The following is a 26,079-nucleotide window of genomic DNA, read 5'->3' as shown; positions in this document are numbered from 1 at the left end:
AATTCTAGTTTATCACACATATCATTTTGGATTTCTTTACTTTCATTATCTAGATCAGCAAGTAAAGTGATTCTTAAATTAGATACCTCTGTAGTCAATATTTGAATTTCCTGGTGTAACTGATCTTTTTCAGCCTGAGATTCATAAAAATGATCTTCGAGTTTTTACTGATTTCATTCATTTGAACCATTACCGCTTGCCTTAACTTGTGACTATCATTTTTAAGTTCCTTAGTATCCTTTTTAAGTCACTGACAATACTTTTTAATTTCTGTTACATCATTTTTAGATTACCTATTATCTTTTCTTAATTATCAGCTACTTTTGTCAAATTACTTCTTTAAATCTTTTAACATTTGGTACACTTCACTATCCATTCTTAACTCACTGGATTAAAATACTGTGTTATAAAAAACACTTATTATACGCACCTTACAACACTTCTCCTAAATGACTCACAGTTAAACACCTTATATATTCCACCGGCTCACTGCAGTGTGATGACCTCAAGTGGATCTCCGTCAACAATGCCCCTGGATGCTTGCCATCTGTACCCAGTTACTGGAAACCTGGCTGTAACTGCTACCAATCTGCACCTGTACAAATTCAATACATGCAGATGCAAAAGGCTTCTTGACATCCACTGAACTCTTCTTGTTCCTAATCTTCCAACATTGATCAAACGATCATATAAATCTTCCCGGTCTGCTTCCTTTGCAGTTGTGGCAACCGGGTCGACACAATGCACTGGTCCTCTTCTCTGGATGTCAACTACAGGCCGCCTGTGATGAATTAATTAATGGATCAGGAAGTTTATTTCTAATATAATTGCTAGTGTGAATGCTTGTCACCATGACACAGATGCAATTTGTAGTATAACTAGGACTCAGAAGAACCCACAATAATATTTGTATAAGTCAAATCTTTTTCTATTTAAATATGAGTCTTCTATAACAGATCCTTTTCACTAACTAGGAGTAGACTCACAGACCATTTGGACACAGTGTGGTGAATTACATTCATGGGAAAAGTTCACAATATTGTGAAACAAAGGAAGACTCCATACATTGAAGTTCCAATGACACAATAATCTTTAGTGTCAATGTCCTCTTTCATGCACTTTTGCAATGAAAGTATTTAATGATATACCTTTTCTTGAGTAGATATGTGTTTAAACAACTCACTTCCAAATGACACCATTAACTGCACCTCATCAATACAGTTTAAATATCAGTGTCCACGTCAGCTATGAATTAGAGTCAAATATAACACTCTTGTTTATAATTCAGGAGGATTTTTTCAAAAGTCAATAAATGCTTGATTGTTTGAAATTTAGATTTTTTTAGTTACAAATCAAGGTTGTTGCCATGGATGATATGTTCAAAGGATTTTAGCAAAACCTCATATTTGCTGTTGTTATAAGCTGTTGGAACCTATGAGTTTTTCCAAAACTTGACATTTTCTCTCAGGCAATTAAAGCAAAAGTATGTTTGTAGGTTTTCCTTGTTAATATACTGGTTGAAAGTCTCTTGGGCATGCAGCCAGATTGATTGATCATTGTAGAATGAATTGTCTATGGTGGAATGTGCTATCATCATGACATTATTCCTACCGACTGAAATCCTGGATCATTGGGTGCAGTATACATATGTCTGTCATCTCCCACCTCCACTGACCCCATGTAATGGACCACACAATGTGCTGGACGCAGTGATGGGGGTAGCTTGTGCTCAGGAGTTGAACTGTGGTCTCAGTCTGAACACCACCTCCACCATGCTCATTTTTCTGTTTACACTGTGTTTGGTGAATTTCCACTACCTGAGCCCATCCTTGACCAAGTTGAAATCCTTGTCCTTGTTGATGAGGTCCTCGTGTAGCTAGATTTCAATAGCATCTTTGTATACACAGTCCTAACAATAGGATGTGTTGTGCAGAACTTTGTATCTTTGTTTTGAATTTTATTGTTGGTTTCAAGGCAATGTTTAGCAACTGCTGATTTTGTGGACTGCCCAAGGTCAGTGTGCCATTTGTGTTACATGCACCGTTCTTTAATTGTGTGAATAGTTTGTCTGACATATGTATTCCTGCACTCACATGGTATGTAACATACTCCAGATTTCTGTAGTCTCAGTTCATCTTTTACTTTTGCCAGCAGGTGGTATACACAATTGAAGAAATGTGCATGGAACACAAACTGTACACCAGCCTCCAACAGCCCACAAAATCAGCAACTGCTGAACATTGCCTTGAAACCAACTACAAAATGAAATTCAAAGATACAAAAATTATGCACAACACACCCAACTATTGGGACTGTGTATACAAGGAGGTTACTGAACTGTGGCTATGAGAACCTCATCAACAAGGACAATGGATTTCAACTCAGTCAAGCATGGGCTCTGGCACTGAAAATTATCCAAACACAGCAGAAATGGAACACCGAGCATGGCAAAGGTGGAGTGCAGACTGTGGACCCCAACTCAAATCCTGAGCACAAGCTATCTCCACCACCAAGGCTGGCATGTCATGTGGTCCATACGTGGGGTCAGTGAAGGGGTGAGTGAACTGGTATATATATATATATATATATATATATATATATATATATATATATATATATATATATATATATATATATCGCACCCACTGGTCCAGGATGTCAGTCAGCAAGAGTAACCTGATGATGATGGCACATTACACCATCAAAAATGCATTCTACAATGATCAATCAATCTGGCTGCATACCTAAGAGACTTTGAAGCAACATATATGGGAAGGAAATGCTGCAGCAACTCAAAAAGCTTGATATGCTCCAAAACAAGAAACAATGCCTTTTGAGTGCACTTGCCTTTTTGAAAATGTGCTGTGATATCTGCATTGTGTCACCCTTTTCTAAGATCATACATCGTATCCTGACACCAGTAGCAAACCGAATAACCAGAGGACCCAGCCTAGCTCCAGTGCGTGAACTGATCAGACACACGTGGCTCCAGCTTGACTCCATAAAATGCAAGCTCTTTGCCCTGCATCTAGAATGCTCACCCCCATTACCTGGAAGTGAGTTGAATGTTGACCTGGGTGCAAGCAGGGAGTACAACAAAAGGCATCTATGAAACAGTCTTCATAATTCAACCGACTGTCAACGAAACACCCAAAACAAGATACTAGATGATCCATAATGAATCTTGCAGGGAAAACCACCAATAATGCTGCCTTGTCTGTCCTTGAGAAAGGCTTAAACTGTGCCCCTATGGCAGCAGCATTAACTGCCACAGATATCATCATACGGGTGGAACAAGTTGCGTCCACTCCACCACCAAATATGGTGGAGGAGATACAATGGAAAATGTGCTGTACTTTCGCCAGGTCTGCACCACCAAGGTATAATATATCCAGATGGGAAAGTGCTGCACAGCATTCTTTGCGTGATGATCCGTGGCAGAATACAAAGAGAAAATATACAAATTCCTAGATGGCGTAGCTTACAAGACGACGACGACGACGACGACATATTCAACCAGCTGGATGCAACGCAAGACAATTGAACTTTACTGAAGTCTCACCCTCTTGGGTGAAGAAACTTTGGCCACATGCTGCTGCACCATCTAGTCTCTATGGGCTTCCAAAGGTACACAAAGAGGGTACACCTCTTAGACCAGTAGTGAGTACAATAAGAGTGCCAATGTACCAGCTTGCAAACACTTGATGTTAGTTTTGAGCCTGTTGATTGGCAAACATGAGCACCACATCAAGAACTCAGATCAGTTTGTGGTATGTGTATGGAAACTGAGATAGGCCAGCTCAGATCTCATGGTCAGATTCAATGTTGTGTCACTTTTCACCAGAGTGTCACTCAAGGAGTTGCTGGAACATATTGCAAAGAAATTTGGGCTCTCATTTACCAAACTTTTCAGTTTTCTGCTGAAGTCCACATATTTTCTTTCTGATGGACATTACTATGAGCAGACCGATGGCGTGTCAGTGAGTAGTTCTCTGTCACCTGTGGTGGCCAATATGTACATGGAGGACTTTGAGGACAAGGCACTAGACTCAGCACCACTGAAACCAACGTTTACAGATATGTTGATGATACATTCATCATCTGACCTCATGGGGAAGATGAGTTTCATTTTTTCTTACAACACCTGAACTCTATACACAACCAAATTCATTTCACCATGGAGTTGGAGCAAAACGGTCAGTTGTCAACCTTGGAAGTTCTGGTACAGAGAAAACTGGGCAGAATATTGGGACACAGCATCCATTGGAACAACACCCACATGCAACAGTACCTTCACGCTTTCAGCTGTCATCACCCATCACAAAGGGAAGGAGTGCTAAACAGGTTCGTCCACAGAGCTTGTGAGCTCTCTGACTAAGAAAGCCTTAAACCAGGACTAAATTACTTCAGGGATATGTACCTGAAAAACAGCTATAGTGACCACCATGTTTGACACACCTTCAAGCAAAAGGCCACACCACAGCCAACACCCAATGAAGAACAGCTGAAAAAGAGAGCCGCCAATTCATACGCAAACAACATATGCAGAAAAATTGGTAGAATTTTATAATGACAAAATATCAAATGTATGTATCACCCACCAGCAATAACCAAATCCCTTTTAAGCACAGTAAAAGATTACCTGTGTCTCTGGAAATCTGGAGTCTATTATGTAGTGAGTGCGGGAATGCATATGTCGGACAAAATATTCATACAATTGAAGAAAGACATGGGACACAAATGGCACACTGACCTCCAGTAGCCCACAAAATTAGCAATTGCTGAATGTTGCCTTGAAACCAACCATAAAATGAAATACAAAGATACAAAAAAAAATTTTGCACAACCCATCCCACTATTGGGACTGTGTATATAAGCAGAGCATTGAAATCTGATTACATGAGAACCACATCAAAAATGCCAAAGGATTTCAACTTTGTCAAGAATGGGCTCTGGCACTGAAAATTCTCCAGATGCAGTGGAAACAGAATACTAAGCATGGCAAAGTGGAGTGCAGACTGTGGACCACAACCCAACTCCCAAGAGCAAGCTACCCCCATCAAAGTGGCCAGCACATCGCGCAGTCCATACATGGTGTCAATGCAGAGGGGAGATGACTGGTATATATATTGCATCCACTGGTCCACAATGTCAGTTAACAGGAATAACCTGATGATGATGGCACATTACATTGAAAATTCATTCTACAATGATCCATCAATCCAGCTGCATGTCTGAGAGACATTCGAAAAAGAGGGGGGGGGGGGGGGGTGAGAAGAAGAAGAAACCATACACTGTAGGCAAGCACTTGCCAACAGAACTAAACACAGAAATAAATTACTGGTTCAATAAACAACATTAACTCCTTACTACTGCTCAGTTTGAGCAAGCTTTGTCAGGGAGAATGAACATCAAGAAAGAAGCAAGAAGGAAGAATACTGTATTGATGAAGAGCAGCATAAGGAAAAAAGATGGCCAGAAAGTATCTGTATGGGCTGCAACATTTCAAGCAACATCATGAATATCCAAATACAGACTCTCAAAAAGAACAAGATTTGGAGAAGAAGAATCAGTTAATAACAAACCACATGCTGCACAAACTTCATGCAGAAAATTCTGTGCAATAATGAAGGAGAAAAACCCAAATATGGTGAAAGTAGGTTTTGATGTACAAAAGAATCAGCCAGTACCAAAGCTCTCCATAGGTGAAGTAATCTATTCAAAACAGGCTTGGTTATGCAATTTGTGCATTATGATTCATTCCCGAGCACATACAAAGAGCAGGACTGCTTTTTACACATGGCTTGAAACAGAAGGACTGAAAGGATGCAACCAAGAAGTAGCCTCTGCTATACTGGACTTCTCAAACTCCGACGCATCCAAGCCAGAAAATGGTCCGAATGAAATTCATTTATTTTCTAATTTCTGTACCAGTCAACATAAAAATCCAGTAATGATGTGTACACTAGTAACATTCATGAAAAAAAGCAGAATATTTAATAAGCTGGTCCATTATTTCCCCACTTGTGGTCATAGCTGTAGTCTTGACAGAGTGTTTGGTAAAATGGACAAAGATTACCAGAAAAAGGAAGATATTCTTTCACTGACTGAATAATGTAAAGTGCTGGAACAACAGGACACCATCAAAATACTAAAAAAGACAGGGAATCAAAGGGTCTCAAGTCCAGTGCACTAAAAGCCATACAACATAGGATGTCTTTGTAAATAACTGCTCTGTAACTGATTGTTTTTTAAAAGTGTAAGAAGAAGGTATTGTTGTCAGTATTGTACCCTTATATGAAAGTCTTGTAGAGACTGAGGTATGAAAATTGAAAAACTGCAGCCAAGAAGTGAGAAAAGCAGCCAATTTGGGGGAGAACATAGCCAGCAAGGAAAAGAAAAAGTATGTCTTGAGACAAATGAGGCATGTTAAAGTACTAGAAGGAGCAGAAGACTTTTATAGGAACATTCTTGAAAATGATCAATAGATTTCCAGTTTAGTATTGTTGTAGCTGGTATTTTGTGTAGTATCAATAGTGTTCATTGCTATTTTGCACTTCTGCTTGTCCAACATTTATGTAGCTTTCTTTGTATTTAGTTTTATAGATACAAAAATCTGAATACGTATATTAACAAAACTTTTAATTTCCATCTTTGCATTTATAGACTTTGGAAACGTTGCCCTTCTATTGTGAAATAAACAATAAAAATTACTTAGACAGACAATTTGAATCATACCTACAAAAGTTGTATAAATGATACATTATCTTGTTCATGTACTTAGTATTTTGGTACGATATTTAAGAAGTGCATATACTTAAAAATTAAAATTTTTGCATTTATCAAGTTTTGAAAAACCACTCCTTATTCATAATTGTAGACGTCCATTTTCCTTTTTACCATTATATATATAATACTGTGAAATAATACCAAACAGCTTGTTCACTTACAATGTTATTTTTATCCTGTGTTTGGCTCATAACTAATTAAAGTCCAAATGCCTGTTATAAACAGTATCTTAGACTCCTTTCAGAGCCTTTTCTATGATGTAGTTTGGCATTTACAAGGCAAACACCCATGACTGGTCCTGCCAGGCAGTGAATCAAGGTTGCAATAAGACTTGTGAATTGTATTAACAACTGCATTGTTCTTCTTCAGCAACAAAATTATCAGAAAACTTCTGTGTTCCTATAGCTGCTGTTGTGTAGGCTATGATGAGCTTTCAATAAACTGATTACATCAAAATTAATTCATTAGTAGCATATTATCATCATTATTATTTCTTAAAGTTGTTGGAGGCATCCTATAGCAGCAGAATAACAGCAGAAGTTGCTGTCAGTGAATTTCTATCTCAATGTCCATTTTATCATACCTTACACTACACATAATCCTCTTTGCTTCATATACAAATAATTATCACCTCTGGTGTCAGTAATTAACTTCATGTTATCACAGAAGAGGTATAGTTTCATATAGTATAATGGACAGCAAAATATGCAAGTACGGAAACACAAAAATGTGTTTCAATTCAGATACAGAAATCACTAGACAACTCTTTCTTATTAAGTTACTATGTAATGTTTCTTTTGACAATGACTGCATATTTTAATGGAAGGAAAACTTTTGTGCCTTTTTTGTATGAATCTAGAATACTATCGAGACCAATTTTCCTATTATTAGATATTATGGCAACAGACTGAGAAACATACATTGCATTTAATTAATGTAAATTTTGTACACAATATTAATTCTGGCTGAGCTTTCTGCCATCAAATCTGTGTTGTTAAAAATACTTAATTTCAACATTTAACTCTGGTACAAGGGAATATTGTACAGACAAAGTTGCATGGCACAATTTAACCAATGGGGATGTTTGCCCACAAGTTTACAGTATTCACTGGTGTGCTACTGCTGTAAATTTGCCATGTATGTGTTTTTTTTTTTTTTTTTTTTTTTTTTAGTCTTCTGACTCACTTGACGTGGCCTGCCAGGAATTCCTCTGCTGTGCCAACCTTTCCATCCAAGAGTAGCACTTGCAACATATGTCCTCAATTATTTGCTGGCTGTATTCCAATCTCTGTCTTCTCCTACAGTTTTTACCCTCTGCAGCTTCCTATAGTACCATGGATGTTATTTCCTGACCCCTTAACAGGTGTCCTATCATCCTGTTCCTTATTACTGTCAGTGTTTTTCATACATTCCTTTCCTCACCAATTCTGTGGAGAACCTCCTCTTTCCTTACCTTATCAGTCCACCCAATTTTTGACATTATTCTGTATCACCACATCTCAAATGCTTTGATTCTGTTCTGTTACAGTTTTCCCACAGTCTTCTGTTACAGTTTCCCCAAAGTCCATGTTTCACTATCATACAATGTTGTGCTCCAAACATACATTCCCTGAAACTTCTACTGATGATCTAAGATGTTAAGTCCCATAGTGCTCAGAGTCATTTGAACCATTTGAACCTGAAACTTCTGGCCGTGAATGCCCTTTTTGACAGCACTAGTCTGCTTTTTGTGTCCTCCTTGCTCCATCTGCCATTGGTTATCTTGCTGCCTAGAAAGCAGAATTCCTTAACTTCTTCTACTCCGTGATCCCCAATTCAGATGTTAAGTTTCTCGCTGTTTTCACTTCTGCTACTTCTAATTACTTTTGTTTTTCACTCTCAATCCACATTCTGTACTCATTAGACTGTTCATTCCATTCAACAGGTCTTGCAATTCTTCTTCTTCACATCCACTGAGGATAGCAATGTCATCAATCAACCTTACCATTCATGTCCTTTCTCCCTGAATTTTAATCCTGCACTTGAATCTGTCTTATTTCCGTCGTTGCTTCTTCACTATATAAATTGAACAGTAGGGGCAAAACACTACATCCTTGTCTTACACTCTTTTTAATCTGAGCTCTTCGTTCTTGGTCTCCCATTCTTATTCTTTCCCTGTTAGTTCTTGTACATAGAATATATTACCCGTATTCCCCTACAGCTTACCCCTACTTTTCTCAAAATTTCAAACATCTTGCACCATTGTACACTGTCAAATGCTTTTCTTAAGTTGACAAATTCTATGAATGTGTCTTGATTTTTATTCAGACTTGCTTCAATTATCGACCATAGTGTCAGAACTGCCACTCTGGTGCCTTTACCTTTCCTTTTAACAGATCCTCATTCTTGTCAGCAACTTGGATGCATGAGCTGTTAAGCTGATCATGCAATAATTCTCACCATGTGGATGATATTTTTCTGAAAGTCTAATGTTATATCGTGTCTCATACATTCTACGCACCAAGGTGAATAGTCATTTTGATCACACTTCCCCCAATTATTTTAGAAATTCTGATCGAAGATTATTTGTCCCTTTTACCTTATTTGATTTTAAGTCCTCCAAACCTCTTTTAAATTCAGATTCTGATACTGGATCCCCTATCTGTTCCTTGTGGACTCTGGTTTCTTCTTTTATCACGTCATCAGACAAGTCTTCACCCGCACAGAGGCCTTCAGTGTATTCTTTCACCTATTCACTCTCTCCTCTGCATGTAACAGTGGAATTCACACTGCACCATTAATGTTACCATCCTTGCTTTTAATTTCACCAAAGACTATTTTGACTTTCCTATATTCCGAGTCAATCCTTCTGAAATAATTTCTTCTCTGATTTCTTCACATTTTTTGTTCAGCCATTTCACCTCAGCTTCCCTACACTTCCTATTTTCTTAATTCCTAAATGACTTGTATCTCTGTATTCCTTAATTTCCCTGAACATTTTTGTACTTCCTTCTTTAGTCAGTTAGCTGAAGTATTTCTTCTGTTACCCATTGTTTCCTCGCAGTTAACTTCCTTGTAGCTACATTTTTCTTTCCAACTTCTGTGACTGCCCCTTTTAGAGATGACCATTCCTCTTCAACTGAACAGCCTACGGAGCTATTCATTATCACAGTATCTATAGCCTCAGAGAACTTCAGACGTATCTCTTCATTCTTAGTATTTCCATACCCCACTTCTTTGCACATTATTTCTTCCTTAATAGTCTCCAGCCTCCTCTTCATCATTAATAAATTGTGATGTGATTGTATGTCTGATTTAAGACCAAAATTAACTGTTTTTTGTGTACGTGAGTAGTAGGTAGCCACAACTGTGCTGCAGCAGGAGGCAGTTAATAGACTGTGGTGACTTCGGTGTTGATTTTCTAAAGGACTCTGATAGGAAAAACTATCAGGAAACCTTAATTGGATACTACAATTTGATTTTAGTGATTAACTTTCCAATATTGGTGGGTAAAAACAGTAGAACCCTGATTGATAATTTTTTATGTGGTGAAGCTCAAAGTAAGAAAATAACTGTTCACCCAGTAACAAGTGCTCTCTCTGATCATGGTGCACAGTTAGTTATGTAAAAACTATGGATCACTAGAGGGACTAAAGCATCTTTTGAAAGAAAAAGGGAAATTCATTTGTAGGCTAGAAGAAGCAGAGATCCTGCAGTAGTTGCACACTACAAAACAACTCAGAATTACTAAGAAATGTTATTATAAATCAATGAACATGCACATAATGTCAGAAATCAGTAATTTCAATGATAGACTTAAGGCTAAAGGTAAGGCAACTAGCATCATACCCAGGATTGACTCAGATTCCAATAATTATTGTAAGAATAGTTTAGTCAGCAATGGTGGTGGTGGGTTTATTGCAGTAAAGAATTCAATAAAATCTAGCAACGTTATCACAGATTCCGAGTGTGAATTAATCTGGGTGAAGTTAAGTATCAAAGATCTGTCAAAAATTATAATCAGATGCTTTTATATACTGCCTGGGTCAGGAGCTCTAGTGGTTGAATGCTTCAGATAGAACTTGCAGAATATTGTTAGTAATTTTCCTAATCAAGCCGTTGCAATAAGGAGTGATGTCAACCTACCAGGTATTGATTGGGAGTATCATGCTATCAAAACTGTTGACAGAGACAGGGGTTTGTATGACATTGTTCTGGATGTCTTGTCTGAACATTACTTTGAGCAGATAGAGAACCATCTTGTGAGGGTAACTCCAAGCAACAAACAGAGTGAACTTATCGAATCAGTTAACATAGACGAAGGTATCAGTGATCATAAGGTTGTGATAGCATCTATGACAACAGCTCTTACAAAGAATGTTAAGAAAGGTAGGAAAAATTTTTGATTAGAAGAGTCACAGGATACAAATTTCAGGGTATCTGAGCAGTCAGCATCAAATATTTGGTGATGAGGACAAAGATGTGGAGAACAAATGGAAAAAACTCAAAGGAATCATGCAAAATGCCCTAGACAAGTATGTTCTGAGTAAGGTCTTAAAGAATGGGAAAGACCTGCCATGGTTTAATAGCCATGTTAGAAAACTGCTACATAAACAAAGAGAACTTCAGCCTAATTTACACAGCAACACTAGGTTGCAGGCAACTGCGCTACTGGCCACTGCGCATGCGCAACTCGTTGGTGAGACTAAACACTTTTGGCGTGTTCCAACTTTGGCGACAGTAGTTGCATGAGTTTTGAGGTTATGTGTGTTCGTAGAGGGTAGACAAACTGAAATATGAAGTGGAGAATGGAGAATAATGTTCGCTTTTCAGACATCTATGCTTTGCACAGGTGTTTGTGGGATTTCAGTGATGCTGATTACAAAAATAAGCAACATATTGCTGCCACTGAGACCATCATGTGCGATCATAACATAGATGGTTTGACAATATTGGACCTGCACGGCAAAATTTATTGTGTTAGGAGCACATATACAACTGAATTAAGAAAAATACAAGCAAGTGTAATTCAAGCTGTGGCAATGCTCTCGTCTACGAGACTAAAATCCCATCGTTCGAGTTGCTCAACTCTTTGTTAAGGAATTTTGTTGACAGAAGGGAAGGCTATACAAATTCAAGAAGCTGCATTCTTTATTCAATATTCATCTATTTAAAACGTCGCTGCAGTGCTCCCCATTCACATATGTTAGAAGTTTGAAATATTGCCACTGTACAGATCTATCTTCAAGAGAGTAGTTTGCAACTGATAGATTCTCTTCTCAATTTGACCTGCTCTGAATAATTATGGTTACTAATGTTAATAATTATTACTGTTAATGTTAATAATTATTGGTGTTAATGAAATAGCATCACCAACTAAAACTGTATCTTATAGCATGATGAGTGTTCTCGATTGTAATGCAGTAATGCATGCAATACGATATGTAATTTCAGTTCTGGCGACAGTGCTTCATGCATTACAGTATCTTTATTCCTTATTGCATAATTAACTCTATTTAGAAGAAATGTGAACAGTTCTGGTGACATTCTAAGATAAATGAAAGAACTTCTTGGGTCTCCCATTATAAATTATTTCAGCAAGGATGCTGAGCAACCGAGCTGATGTCTTTTCTTTATCCAGACATGAATCGAAACATTTTTTTCTTATGCAGCGATTCCATGCAACAAGCTTTAACTCCATCACATCTCGTGCGACGTGCAGTTGCCAAAACTTTCATTTCAGACACAACTCGGGCACCCACAAAATGATGAAACTGATGTGTATACTGGTTTCGCCGTGTCTACAATCAAATATGAAACTATTTGTGTGCAACTCATTCCACACAATGAGTGGCGCAACCCAATGTCGTTGTGTAAACTAGGCTTTCATCTCAGATTCGAGGGAAGTAAAAACCTAGCTGACAAACAAAAGCTGAACGAAGAAAAAATGAGTGTAAAGAGAACAATGAGAGAAGCGTTCAATGACTTTGAAAGTAAAACTTTGTCAACTGATGTGAGTAAAAACCATTAGAGGTTTTGGTCATATGTAAAATCAATAAGTGGGTCCAAATCATTTATTCATTCATTCAGCGACCATACTGGCATTGAAACACAAGACAATACAGAAAAAGCTAAAATATTGAATTAGGTCTTCCAATATTGTTTCACAGTGGATGATCGTAACACAGTCCCTCCTTTCAATTGTCATACAAACATCAGAATGGCAGATATTGAGATAACCGATTGTGGAACATAAAAACAACTAAAATCACTTAGTAGAGGAAAGGCATCAGGACCAGATGAGATACCTATAAGATTCTACAAAGATTATTCAAATGAACTTGTTCCCCTTCTAGCAGTAATTTGTCATAGACTGCTTGAGCAATGAAGAGTACTTAGCAACTGGAAGAAAATGCAAGTCATTCCCATTTTTAAAAAGGGTTGTACACAGTTATAGACCTATATCATTGGCGTCAGTCTGCTGTAGAATTATGGAACATGTTCTATGCTCAAGAACTATGGTGTTTTTGGATTCCACAAACTGGGATCCTGCAAAACTCAGCTCACTCTGTTCCTCCATGAGGTCCACAGCACCGTAGACAATGGTGCTCAGGTTCATGCCATATTCCTTGACTTCAGGAAGGGATTTGACACCACCCCACACTCCTGTTTAGCGAAAAAAAAGTGAGCTTCTCAAGTATTGGGGCAGATTTGTGACTGGTTTCAAGACTTCCTTGCAGGTAAAACTCAACATGTTGCTCTTAACAGAACAAAATCGACAGATGTAAAGGTAATTTCTGGAGTACCCCAACGAATTATGACAAGACTGTTACTGTTTACATTTAGTATAAAGCACTGGTTGATCTGTAAGACTGTTCACAAATGATGTGGCTGTCTGTAACAAAGTAGCAACACCAGAAGATAGTAACAATTTGCAGAATGACCTCCAGAGAATTTATGAATGATGTAGTCCTTGGCAGTTGACTCTGAGCATAAATAAATGTAACTTGTTGCGCATACATAGGAAAAGACATCGACTACTGTATAGCTGACAAACCGCTGGAAACAATATCTACCATAAAATATCTAGGATGATCTATCCCAAGTGGCCTTAAGTGGAATGACCACATAAAACAAATAGTGGGAAAAGAAGATGCCAGACTCAGATTCACAGGAAGAATCTTAAAGAAATGTAACTCATCCACAATGGAATTGGTTTATAAGGTGCTTGTTCAACCAATACTTGAGTACTGTACATCTATCTCGGATCCCTACCAGATAGGACTGATAGAAGAGATAGAGAAAATCCAAAGAAGATCAGCACATCTAATCATGGGATCGATTAGCTGACACGAGAGTGTTACAGAAATGCTCAGCAAACTCCATTGGCAGAAGTTACAAGCGAGGCAGTGTGCATCACAGAGAGATTTATTATTGGAATTTTGAAAGCACTTTCCGGAAGAATCAGGCAACATATTACTTCCCCCACACATATGTCTTGTGTAATGATCATGAGGAGAAAATACGAGAAATTAGAGCCAATACAGAGGCTTACCGACAATCTTCCTTCCCACAAGCTATTTGTGAGTTGAACACACAGTTGGAGGGCTCAGTTAATGATACAAAAATACCCTCTGCCACACATCATTGGGTGGCTTGCGGAGTATGATATAACTGTAGATGAATGTAGTGAAATAAGAGACATGATAACCAGGAACAGAACAGGATAACATGACTATTGAACTAAATGGAAGAAATGAAGTCACAGGTAGCAAATAATCATTTCTTAAATATAGTGCAAAGTATAGGGAAAGACAGATCAAGATAAAAATCACAGCAGTATGTTGAGAAAATTAACTCTCATAAAATTCAGTCATATGACTATATTACCAGCTTCTCCTTCTGGAATTAAGAAAATTATATATTCTCTCCAGAATAAATGCTCAGCTGGTATTGGTATTTCCAATAGAGTACTAAAGATTTTTTCACATACAGGTCTTATCTGAAATATGTAATGCATCACTTACTCAAGGCATTTCTCCAGAGACTGAAATATGTCATTGTCAAACGCCTATTTAAGGAAGGAGATGGGGGAGATGTCAGTAGCTACCTACCTCTTCCACTGCTGACATCATATTCCAAAATTTTTGAGATGGTGATGCATTCTAGTATCATATCTCACTGGAGTAACAATAGTATCCTCAGTAATCCACAGACTGGATTTCAGAAGAGTTGCTCTACTGAGAATGCCATTTACATGTTCATTCACCAAATTTTACAAGCATTAAATAATAAAATAGTGCTGGTTGGTATTTTCTGTGACCTATCCAAGGGATCTGACTGTATGAATCACATTATTCTCCTATATAAATTAAAGCTTTATGTGACTGATGGTATAGCCAATTAATGAATACTGTCACATAAAAAAAAAGAGTATAAAATATCTGACAGACAACAAAGTAAATTTTGAAAACAAACTGAAAAAGTTTCACCTTAACAACCACCCTTATTCTGTAGAAGAACATCTAGTATTGTAATATGCAAAAGATGGTGAGTAGGAAATTATTACTTCACATCTTTATGTTTTTTAAATAAATAAATGAAAATAAAAATGAATAAACAGGAGCACAATGTTCAGCTTGTAGCCATATTTACCAGTTAGTTAACAATGTGAATGTAGAATTACTCATTCCACATCAGTAAGATTTTTCTTACAATATCATCCATGGACCATGAAACTGACTAACTAACTATTACCGTAATTTGTGAATATAATGTATGCCCTCCACACAGGTCTCAAGACTCTGCTTGCAACAAATTACATTGTTTTCTATAAACTTTAGTATGAGTTTTTCATTGTATGATGTATACATACATGGTGGGTTCTTTTACAGTTTGTAACTGATTTGTAAGTGATAATGTGTTACTTATCAATTTATATGTATTTGTCTACTGAATAGGTCAGTATTTTACAATGATATGTCTTTATGTGATCATCTATGCATTACAGTGATCAAATAAGATTGTCTGAACCCCAAATAAACAAATAATTAAATTAAAAATGCCATTAAACCTCATGAGAACATCCAGAAATTTAAACTACTTGGACAGGAACACATATGCCTCAGCAAGCGAAGTAGACCCGGGGTGTGGCTGGTGTTGCTCAGATCATGATAAAAATGACGCTGATGATGATGTTGAAATCAGCATCAATCATCAATCATCATCAACATCATCGTCATCACCATCATCTCTGTCACGTCTGCAACTTCTTCTTCCAGTATCAACAGTCTTGGGCAATATTGAAGCCAGTTAACTCTAGCAATCTTCCACAGATGTCTCATCAATATGGCGATCTTCATCGTGGTCCATCAGTATCTTACCTCTTTCACTCCATTCCAGCAGTGCCTTTGTCTATCAGTTATCACTTCTTCTGGCAACATGCCCACCCTATCACCATTTCATAGTGCCTGTTCTCTCCACAATATAACCTGGGGTGTGAGGTGTTGTTCAGATCACGATAAAAATGATGCTGATGAGGATGATGTTGAAATCAGCATCAATCATCAATCATCATCAACATCATTGTCATCACCATCTCTGTCACGTCTGCAACTTCTTCTTCCATGATCAACAGTCTTGGGCAGTATTCAAGCCAGTTAACTCTAGCAATCTTCCACAGATGCCTCATCAATATGGCGATCTTCATCGTGGTCCATCAGTATCTTACCTCTTTCACTCCATTCCAGCAGTGCCTTTGTCTATCGGTTATCCCTTCTTCTGGCAACAAGCCCACCCTATCACCATTTCATAATGGCTGTCCCCTCTACAATACAACCTGGGGTGTGAGGTGGTGTTTAGATCATGATAGAAATGATGCTGATGATGATGAAGTTGAAATCAGCATAAATTATCATCAACTTCATCGTCATCACCATCATCTCTGTCACGTCTGCAACTTCTTCTTCCATGATCAACAGTCTTGGGCAATATTGAAGCCAATTAACTCTAGCAATCTTCCACAGATGCCTCATCACTATGGCGATCTTCATCATGGTCCGTCAGTCTCTTACCTCTTTCACTCCATTCCAGCAGTGCCTTTGTCTGTCAGTTATCACTTCTTCTGGCAACATGCCCACCCTATCATTATTTCATAGTGCCTGTTCTCTCCACAATATGACCTGAGGTATGAGGTGTTGTTCAGATCATGATAACAATGATGCTGATGAGGATGATGTAGAAATCAGCATCAATCATCAATCATCATCAACATCATTGTCATCACCATCTCTGTCACGTCTGCAACTTCTTCCACGATCAACAGTCTTGGGCAGTATTCAAGCCAGTTAACTCTAGCAATCTTCCACAGATACCTTATCATTATGGCGATCTTCATCGTGGTCCGTCAGTCACTTACCTCTTTCACTCCATTCCAGCAGTGCCTTTGTCCATCGGTTATCACTTCTTCTGGCAACATGCCCACCCTATCACCATTTCATAGTGGCTGTTCTCTCCACAATACGACCTGGAGTGTGATGTGTTGTTTAGATCATGACGAAAATGATGCTGACGAAGATGATGTTGAAATCAGCATCAATTATCATCAACTTCATCATCGTCGCCATCATCTCAGTCACGTCTGCAACTTCTTCTTCCATGATCAACACTCTTGGGCAATATTGAGGCCAATTAACTCTAGCAATCTTCCACAGATGCCTCATCACTATGGCGATCTTCATCATGGTCCGTCAGTCTCTTACCTCTTTCACTCCATTCCAGCAGTGTCTTTGTCTGTCAGTTATCACTTCTTCTGGCAACATGCCCACCCTATCATCATTTCATAGTGCTTGTTCTCTCCACAATACGACCTGGGGTATGAGGTGTTGTTCAGATCATGATAACAATGATGCTGATGAGGATGATGTAGAAATCAGCATCAATCATCAATCATCATCAACATCATTGTCATCACCATCTCTGTCACATCTGCAACTTCTTCTTCCACGATCAACAGTCTTGGGCAGTAATCAAGCCACTTAACTCTAGCAATCTTCCACAGATACCTCATCATTATGGCGATCTTCATCGTGGTCCGTCAGTCTCTTACCTCTTTCACTCCATTCCAGCAGTGCCTTTGTCCATCGGTTATCACTTCTTCTGGCAACATGCCCACCCTATCACCATTTCATAGTGGCTGTTCTCTCCACAATACGACCTAGAGTGTGATGTGTTGTTTAGATCATGACGAAAATGATGCTGACGAAGATGATGTTGAAATCAGCATCAATTATCATCAACTTCATCGTCGTCACCATCATCTCTGTCACGTCTGCAACTTCTTCTTCCATGATCAACAGTCTTGGGCAATATTGAAGCCAATTAACTCTAGCAATCTTCCACAGATGCCTCATCACTATGGCGATCTTAATCATGGTCCGTCAGTCTCTTACCTCTTTCACTCCATTCCAGCAGTGCCTTTGTCCGTCAGTTATCACTTCTTCTGGCAACATGCCCACCCTATCATCATTTCATAGTGCCTGTTCTCTCCACCATATGACCTGGGGTGTGACTTGTTGCTCAGATAATGATAAAAATGATGCTAATGATGATGTTGAAATCATCACCAATCATCAATCATCATCAACATCATCCTCATCATCATCATCTCAGTCACATCTGCAACTTCTTCTTCCATGATCAACAGACTAGGGCAATATTCAAGCCAGTTAACTCCAGCAGGTCTCTGCCTCATCAGTGTGGTGATCTTCATCATGATCTGTCAGTCTCTTGGCTTCTTCACTCTATTCCAGGAGTGCCTTAGTCTATTGGTTATCACTCCTAGCAACTTGCCCACCCTATCACCATTTCATAGTGGCTGTTCTCTCCACAATATGACCTGGGGTGTGAGGTGTTGTTCAGATCATGATAAAAATGAGGCTGATGATAATGAAGTTGAAATCATCACCAATCATCATCATCATCACCCCCCCCCCCAAATCCTCATCTCGGTCACATCTGCAACTTCTTTTTCCATGATCAACAGTCTTGGGCAATATTCAAGCCAGTTAACACCAGCAGTCTTCCACAGGTCTGCCTCATTAGTATGGCGATCTTCATTGTGGTCTGTCAGTCTCTTTACTCTTTCACTTCATTCCAGCAGGGCCTTTGTCCATCGGTTATCACTTCTTCTGGCAACATGCCCACCCTATCACCATTTCATAGTGGCTGTTCTCTCCACGATATGACCTGGGGTGTGACGTTCAGAACATGATAAAGATGATGGTGGTGATGAAGTTGAAATCATCACCAATCATCAATCATCATCAACATCATCGTCATCATCATCAGTCACATCTGCAACTTCTTCTTCCATGATCAACAGTCTTGGACAATATTCTAGCCACTTAACTCCAGCAATCTTCCACAGGTCTCTGCCTCATCAGTATGGCGATCTTTGTTGTGGTCTGTGTCTCCTGCCTCTTTCACTCCATTCCAGCATTGCCTTTGTCCATCAGTTATGATTTCTTCTGGCAATGTGACCACTCCATTGCCATTTCGTAGGGCGCTGTTCTATCCATAATGCCTTTGACATTGGTAATTGATCTGTCTTCTGTCCGTTTTGTCTTTCCTTGTAAATCTTAACACAGACCTTTCCATACCTTGCTGCTCAGTACTAAATTTCTGTCTTGTATATTCATGAAGTGTCCAGGTCTCATGGGCGTAGGTCAAAATAGGAAGGACACACTGATCGCAAGATATCTTTAATTATTTCTCAGTTTTGCTGCCACATTTAATCTCAGAACAGCTGAATGTCTTCCAAATCTTAATAGCCTAGATGAAAGTGTGAAAAGATTTGTGATAATACATTTCCAGTCAAATTTACAAACTGGCCAAAATAGATATACTATTCTCTGACAGTGATAGTAGTCTGGTTTTGAGTTGTACATTTCCTACCATTTGCCACAATGTTTCACTTCCATTACCAATTTACCTTATTTGTATGTAGTTCACCTTAAAGGTGTGGATTTTCTCTCTCTTTCTTTGTAGAAATTTCTACGATCCTCACAATGTTTGGTTGGGACAGAATCGCCATTCCCTGTAACACACAACATTCCATTCTAACTCATACTAGCAGTACCTGCTTCTACATTTATATATTTCACAAGTCACCACATAATTTACAAGTGTGTGTATCATACCAGTATGTCTCGATATCGTGCATCTTCCCCCCTTTCCCTGTTCCATTCAAAGAGGACGAACTGGATGAACAATTGACTGTATGCTTCCAGATATGCACTGTTCTAATTCAGTCACCATGGAATCTGTGGAACTCTTATGTAGTTGGCAGTACACATTCTTACAATACTCGGTGAGGACAGATTATCAAAATTTTAAGATTAGTCTGTCACGTGTTGTCTGATGTTATTCAAGTTAAGCACATCATCAGAGTGCTATGTGCAACCACTGGTGATATTATTGTCTTATTAAATGTATGGTGACATACTGAATGCATGATGTAAAAGAAACATTATTGGTGGATTATTTTTAATGTAAAGGGATTTCCGAAAAGACTGTCACCAGCATACAGAGAGGACAAATTGATTGTTTTGGTGTACACTTGTGTACATATATCTGCAGCATGGGCTTCCACAGGAATTTATGCAAAGGAGGGGGCAGGGATTGAGTGTGCAAGATTCTAAAATCGCCATTTTTTATATGAATGAGTTGGTCAGATTCGAGAAGCCATAGTATTGTCTCACTGCAATCAGCCAAGTAATGCTACAATCAGCTAAATGAGAGGTTTGAGCAGTGTCATGGGGGAAATCACTTTCAGAAGTGTATGAGAATTCTGTAATCAATAAAAACTACGTGAAATTGAAACAAATGAGCCCTCGATCACTATTATTTTTAGTCTTATTGACCAAGTTTGAACACTTCTAAGAGTGCCTTCATCAGAATTAAAACAATTAAAATGGCCTATAACATAGTTACAAATTTATAGGAAAAGACATTTTTTATATAAAAAAATGTAAGTACTGATTAACAATAAAGACGCATTAATGTGGGTGCCTCAGTCTGTTACAACCTGTGGCTGTACAGGTACGAGCAGCCCATAGTGGCTCGCCTTCACGCATTCCTTTTTATATATTATGAGACTAAAGCCTTTCTGGCCTGTTAATTATTTTATATGTGACATGTAAATATTGCCTCTGTCTTTTAGTGTTAGTCAGTACTTACACTTTTTTTATATATAAAAATGTCTTTTCCTATAAATTTGTAACTATGTAATAGACTATTTTAATTGTTTTAATTATGATGAAGGCACTCTTAGAAGTGTTGAAACCTGGTCAATAAGAGTAAAAATAATAGTGACCGAGGGTTCATTTGTTTCAATTTTAATTTAGATACGGTCACTGAAGCAATGAACCAAGCAGTCATGTTTAAAACTTTGAAAAACTATGTACTCCAGATCATGTGTGTGTGTGTGTGGGCGGGGGGGGGGGGGGCGGCGGCAGGGGGCGGGAGCACTAGTGCCCCTACTTGCCCCACTTGATCTACAGGCGATTAATAAAATTTCTATTGCTGCTTGTTCCTATAGACCATGATTTACTGGTGGTCCAGACCTTCAAAATCCATGTCTCCAGGAAATATACACCAGGTTTCATAATTCCCATATGCACAGCTAGTTTCCCTCTATAGCTGAGTGGTCAGCATAGATGGCTACTGTGCGGAGGACCTGGGTTCGATTCCATGAACTGCCAAGGATTTCCCTTGGTGAGAGGACTAGTATGGTGTGCACTCAGGCTCATGATGCCAACTGAGGGGCCACTTGATTAAGTAATAGTGGCTATAAGATCTGGAAAGCAGTGTATTGACCACATGACCTCCATACCATATCTGCAGGACACATGATCGCCAAGGATGACACGGAAGCTGGTGGGCATCACTTGGGCCTTCAGGGCCTAAATGACGAGCTCGTTTATATCTAGCATTATCTGGAATGTATTCTGTCAGATGCATTAATACTGAACGCAAACCTGACAGTAGTTAGGCGTATTCTCAGTAGTTGTCTCACAAGCTACACTGGTGTCCAAAATTGAAGTAACAAACCAAAATTTTGAAAGGTTGCGTTTATTTTGCCACAAAACAGTATAATCAGGTGATAGTAAACTACAAACAATACGAAGAATACAGGACGTAAACAACTGAAACATCCATTATGGTAGACAAAAACGTTCTTCGTTTATTCCAATATAACGGATTTACAGACACATTCTGACAACTGGTTAATGCGCTCATTATGGGGTGTGACCACCTCTGGCAGCAATACAGAGCTGGTAAACGGCGTTGCATGCTGTGAATGCCATCAGTCTCATGTTGAGGTAGTAATGCCCATTCTTCCTGCTGCACTGCTTGCAAGTCTTGGAGAATGGTTGGTGGGTGCTGAGGTGATGCGACCCATGACCCTAGTGCATCCCAGACATGCTCTGTGGATTTCAAATCAGGAAAGTGAGGAGGCCACATCATGCATGCAATATCTGTCATTTCCAACAAAACGTGAACCATGCATGCTCTACAAGGCCGAGCACTATTGTCCAGCAATACAAAGTCTGGGCGCACAGCACCTAGCAACACCTGCATGTGAGGTCCAAATATCTCTTCATGATACCTGACAGCAGTTAAACCTTGCCAATTTAATTGTACAATTTCATGAAGAGGTGTTCAAGTGGTCAACATAATCCTACCCTCGCCATTACAGATCATCCTCGATATCAGTCTCTTTCCATAATGTTTGAGTCCCGAAATAATGTTTCCACATTCCATCCAGATGCGAAACCGTCGAGAATCACTGTCCAGACGAAATCAGGACTCATCTGAGGAAAGAACTAGGCCCACTGTTCCACTGTAAAGGTGGTATGTTGATGGCTCCACTCTAGACATTCCCTTCTGTGAAGACACGTCTGAGGTAAACATACGGTAGGTCTCTGACAATAAAGGCCACTCCGCCAAAGCCTTCTGCACGCCGTTTGCTCGATACAACACGTCCGTTGGATGCTGCGAGGTCAGATGCCAGTTGCAGTGCAGTGCAGTGCATCGTGCCCTTACAGCCAAATAACGGTTCTCTCTTTCTGATGTTACACATGGCCAGTCATGCCCTGGTCTTCGGGATACAGTTTCGATCTCTATAAACTGTCATCACATTCGAAAAACGACAGAATGATTCTTATTAAGTCATCAGGCCACATCAGTTTGCGACTGCCTTGCTTACATTCTTCCCATGGCCCACCACCGCAAAGAGCCTGGTAGGTGTCTTTTCTGTGCCATACTGCACCGTCTGTGTCTGTGAACACAGTGATTGTGGATGTGGGACTATCCGCCAAACACTATCCCGTTTGACAGGTGCCCTAACGTCGTCGTCGACATGGTTATCTGTTAACCAGAATGCTATCTTCCATGCAGGACACGATCGTACGGTCATCTTTTGACAGTTATTATGATTATATCGTGAATTAGATACAGGAAGGGGAAATAGTGGTTTGTCGTTTTAATTTTGGACACCAGTAAGTAAGTGTACATTATATTATGTTACATGCTGGGTGGCTATAGTTAAGATGCAGCTACTTACAAAGATTCAGTGTGGGCTGTAATTATCGTATGCCAGCGTAACTGGTGGATATTCTAACGTATAAATGTGGAGACGATTCACTCTGATGAAAATTAGAACCAATTTCAGATGTGATCTGAATGCAGGATGAGCGTATAGAAATGTTTCCATGTCCAATGGACTAGGAATGGGATGTAGGCAGAAAAGATCAAACAAGTGAGAATGGTATAATGTTACTTTCATTATTAACCGCTACTTACACAATTTGTTCGATATGGGCACCGGAGATGACGTCGGGATGTTGTACAGCGCTAGATTTTCTTCTGGCGGCCAAAACTGGAACTAATTTTCCTCTACCCTAAATCGATTTCCGTATTAGCATATCTATCGAGTTTCGCTGTCGTACGGTAATTACAGCCCACACTGGACCTCCGTGAATAGATACACTTTAATTATAGCCGCCAGGTATGAGAAATGAGATTTTCCACATGACTAAGCCAACTGATCCAATTTTGTCGTATAAAAATATTTAGTGACAAATGTTATGATGCAAACTAGTCCCTGAGAGAGATAAGCTCATACTATAAAAAGCGTTAGAATTGTTTCAACTTTATTCAACCTACCATTCATAGTATTAAGTCATTAAATGGGAAATGAAAGTTGTTAACCCGTAACTAACGAGGTGGCTTTTCAGTAATGTATTCTACGAGATGGGGTCTCTGGCAACAGAAAAACTTCCGGTAAAAATTGCTAGTTTCCTAAAGCTTTTTGACGTTAATTATAGCCGCTAAAAAACTCGAAAATAGAGTTAATTTATTTACGATAAATAAGCAGACATATAATATATACTCCTCTTGAAAGGGAAAACTACATGTTGCACAATATGTTAGTTACAATATCTGCTACTGCAACTAATCACCAACACCGATTTAATACTACGAATTAGTTTATGCATAGGACAACGGTAACTTCCGTAAATTGTCAAAAATGTACGCTTATTTGCGTTGATATACGCTGACATACGCGGTGTTCTATTCTTTTGCGGTAACTGTGAGTCGCAAACCCTGATTTACTACGAAATAGAAGTTATCCACACCTCTCGTAACTTACGAAAATTTTCAAAAATATAATTTTGTAAGCGTCAAACAATCAAAAATAACCTATTTATTATTTTCAGCACATCATTCAATTAAATTTCACGAGAACAGCACATTGAAACAGAAATTTAACACTATGCAGCATTAATGGGTAATTAAGAAAGTTAAAGAACTGGTACGTACCGATATTTAAGATATTATTTGAGTTTTTTGTCGGTGCCTGGGTGGTAGATTAAGAATAATGAGCATGCTTGCATGGTTCAGTCCAGGTAGACTTGATATTACACACTGATATATGTTTATTCATAGTAGATATTGATTGTAAACGTCACACCTGTTAGCAGTTTTTGTAAATCGGTACCGGACTTCTTGGCACTGTACAACAACCCGAAAAAAGAACGGGTCTTGGATAGATCTTTAATGCGCTGTATCATTAAAACTACATATTTGCGGAATACGCACGTATAAATACGAAAGCCACCAAGTACCGCACGACAGTTTCGCAAACCGTGGATCAATACTGCGTGCGTCTGTGCGATGTGCCCCTGTTAGACAATCAGGGCCAGTGTTGCCAACACGGGAAATCAAAAACGCACCGAGTCCTCTCAAAAGTACCAGAAATGCACTAGAGGTATCAATTAACAACCACGGTTAGCATTCTATACGTCTCCCGCTATGTAAAGAATGTTGACTAGAAAACTAGTTATATAACGTATAATGAAGTTACAAACTTGAATCAATTTAAACGGCCCTAGAGGTAGCGTTACAATTATACCACGACACATGACGGGGACTATATCGAATATTATGGCGTACAATTATGTAAGCTGCGTGCGCTGTATGCCTACTTAATTTCAAAATCGCCCTTTTCGTCAGAATCTGCCACAAAAACTGCATTATCCTTCGACGACGATGATATGGTCGCAACAACATTTACCTGCATTTATAAGTAAATATCTTATTGCCAAACTTGCAAGGTTCTCACTTTCAGTCTATTTTATTGTTTTGTTTTTATTACATTTACCTGGCTTAAGACCCTTTCAACATCGGCGTTCGGGAAAGGAAAGGAAAGGATGGAAATTGCGATTTTCACAATTTCATAAAATGGGTTTTCTCCACTAGCACCTCTGTATGAAGCAACTTCACAATAAAATTCTGCTGTGTCCATTACTTCAGTCCGTTTTATGTGGTGTAAATTTTTATACTGATTATATATTGCCGTAATGATACCGGGATCCTGAACAAATTGCGGTGCCACTTCTATAACACGACATTTTACTGGTACTTGACACTCGCAAAGGAAAGAGCGACATATCTGAAGAACTTTAATGTTATCAGGAAGCCGTTGCCGCAGTTGTTTTATAAGTTGTGGAAGGAATTTAACACATCTCTGAGGCAACTGTTTAACTTCACTAACAAAAAGCTTACCTGAAGGAAGTTTTGTCTCGCATTAAAATCCAAGCTAGGGAAGTGCCCGTAGGTGATCCTCAACTTTGGAATTCAGCGTATCTAACTGGAATCTAGGAATCATATTTTTTGAACATAGTTACTTAGTGGGTAAGATCAGGTCATTCAATGGCTTTGTGGGATCCTGACATTTGGATTCAA

General features: G+C 38.8%; 1 long non-coding RNA gene across 2 annotated transcripts in view; it reads right to left on the bottom strand.

Annotated features, from left to right (window-relative positions):
• The window catches only part of LOC126249595 (uncharacterized), a 32,213-nt gene extending 7,223 nt beyond the window's left edge, over nt 1–24,990 (bottom strand). The window contains exons 1-3 of one of the 2 annotated variants that reach the window (XR_007545621.1): nt 24,655–24,990; nt 19,760–19,864; nt 431–781 (exon numbers count right to left, since the gene is read on the bottom strand). This is a non-coding gene — a long non-coding RNA (uncharacterized LOC126249595). The remainder of the gene's footprint in view (nt 1–430; nt 782–19,759; nt 19,865–24,654) is intronic. The other variant, XR_007545620.1, reaches the window with a different exon arrangement.
• Nucleotides 24,991–26,079: the final 1,089 nt, after the last annotated feature.

This window comes from Schistocerca nitens, chromosome 3 (assembly GCF_023898315.1).
Source record: "Schistocerca nitens isolate TAMUIC-IGC-003100 chromosome 3, iqSchNite1.1, whole genome shotgun sequence".
Taxonomy (NCBI): domain Eukaryota; kingdom Metazoa; phylum Arthropoda; class Insecta; order Orthoptera; family Acrididae; genus Schistocerca; species Schistocerca nitens.
The sequence above is the reverse complement of the archived record's forward strand: the minus strand, read 5'-3'. Positions and strand labels throughout refer to the sequence as shown.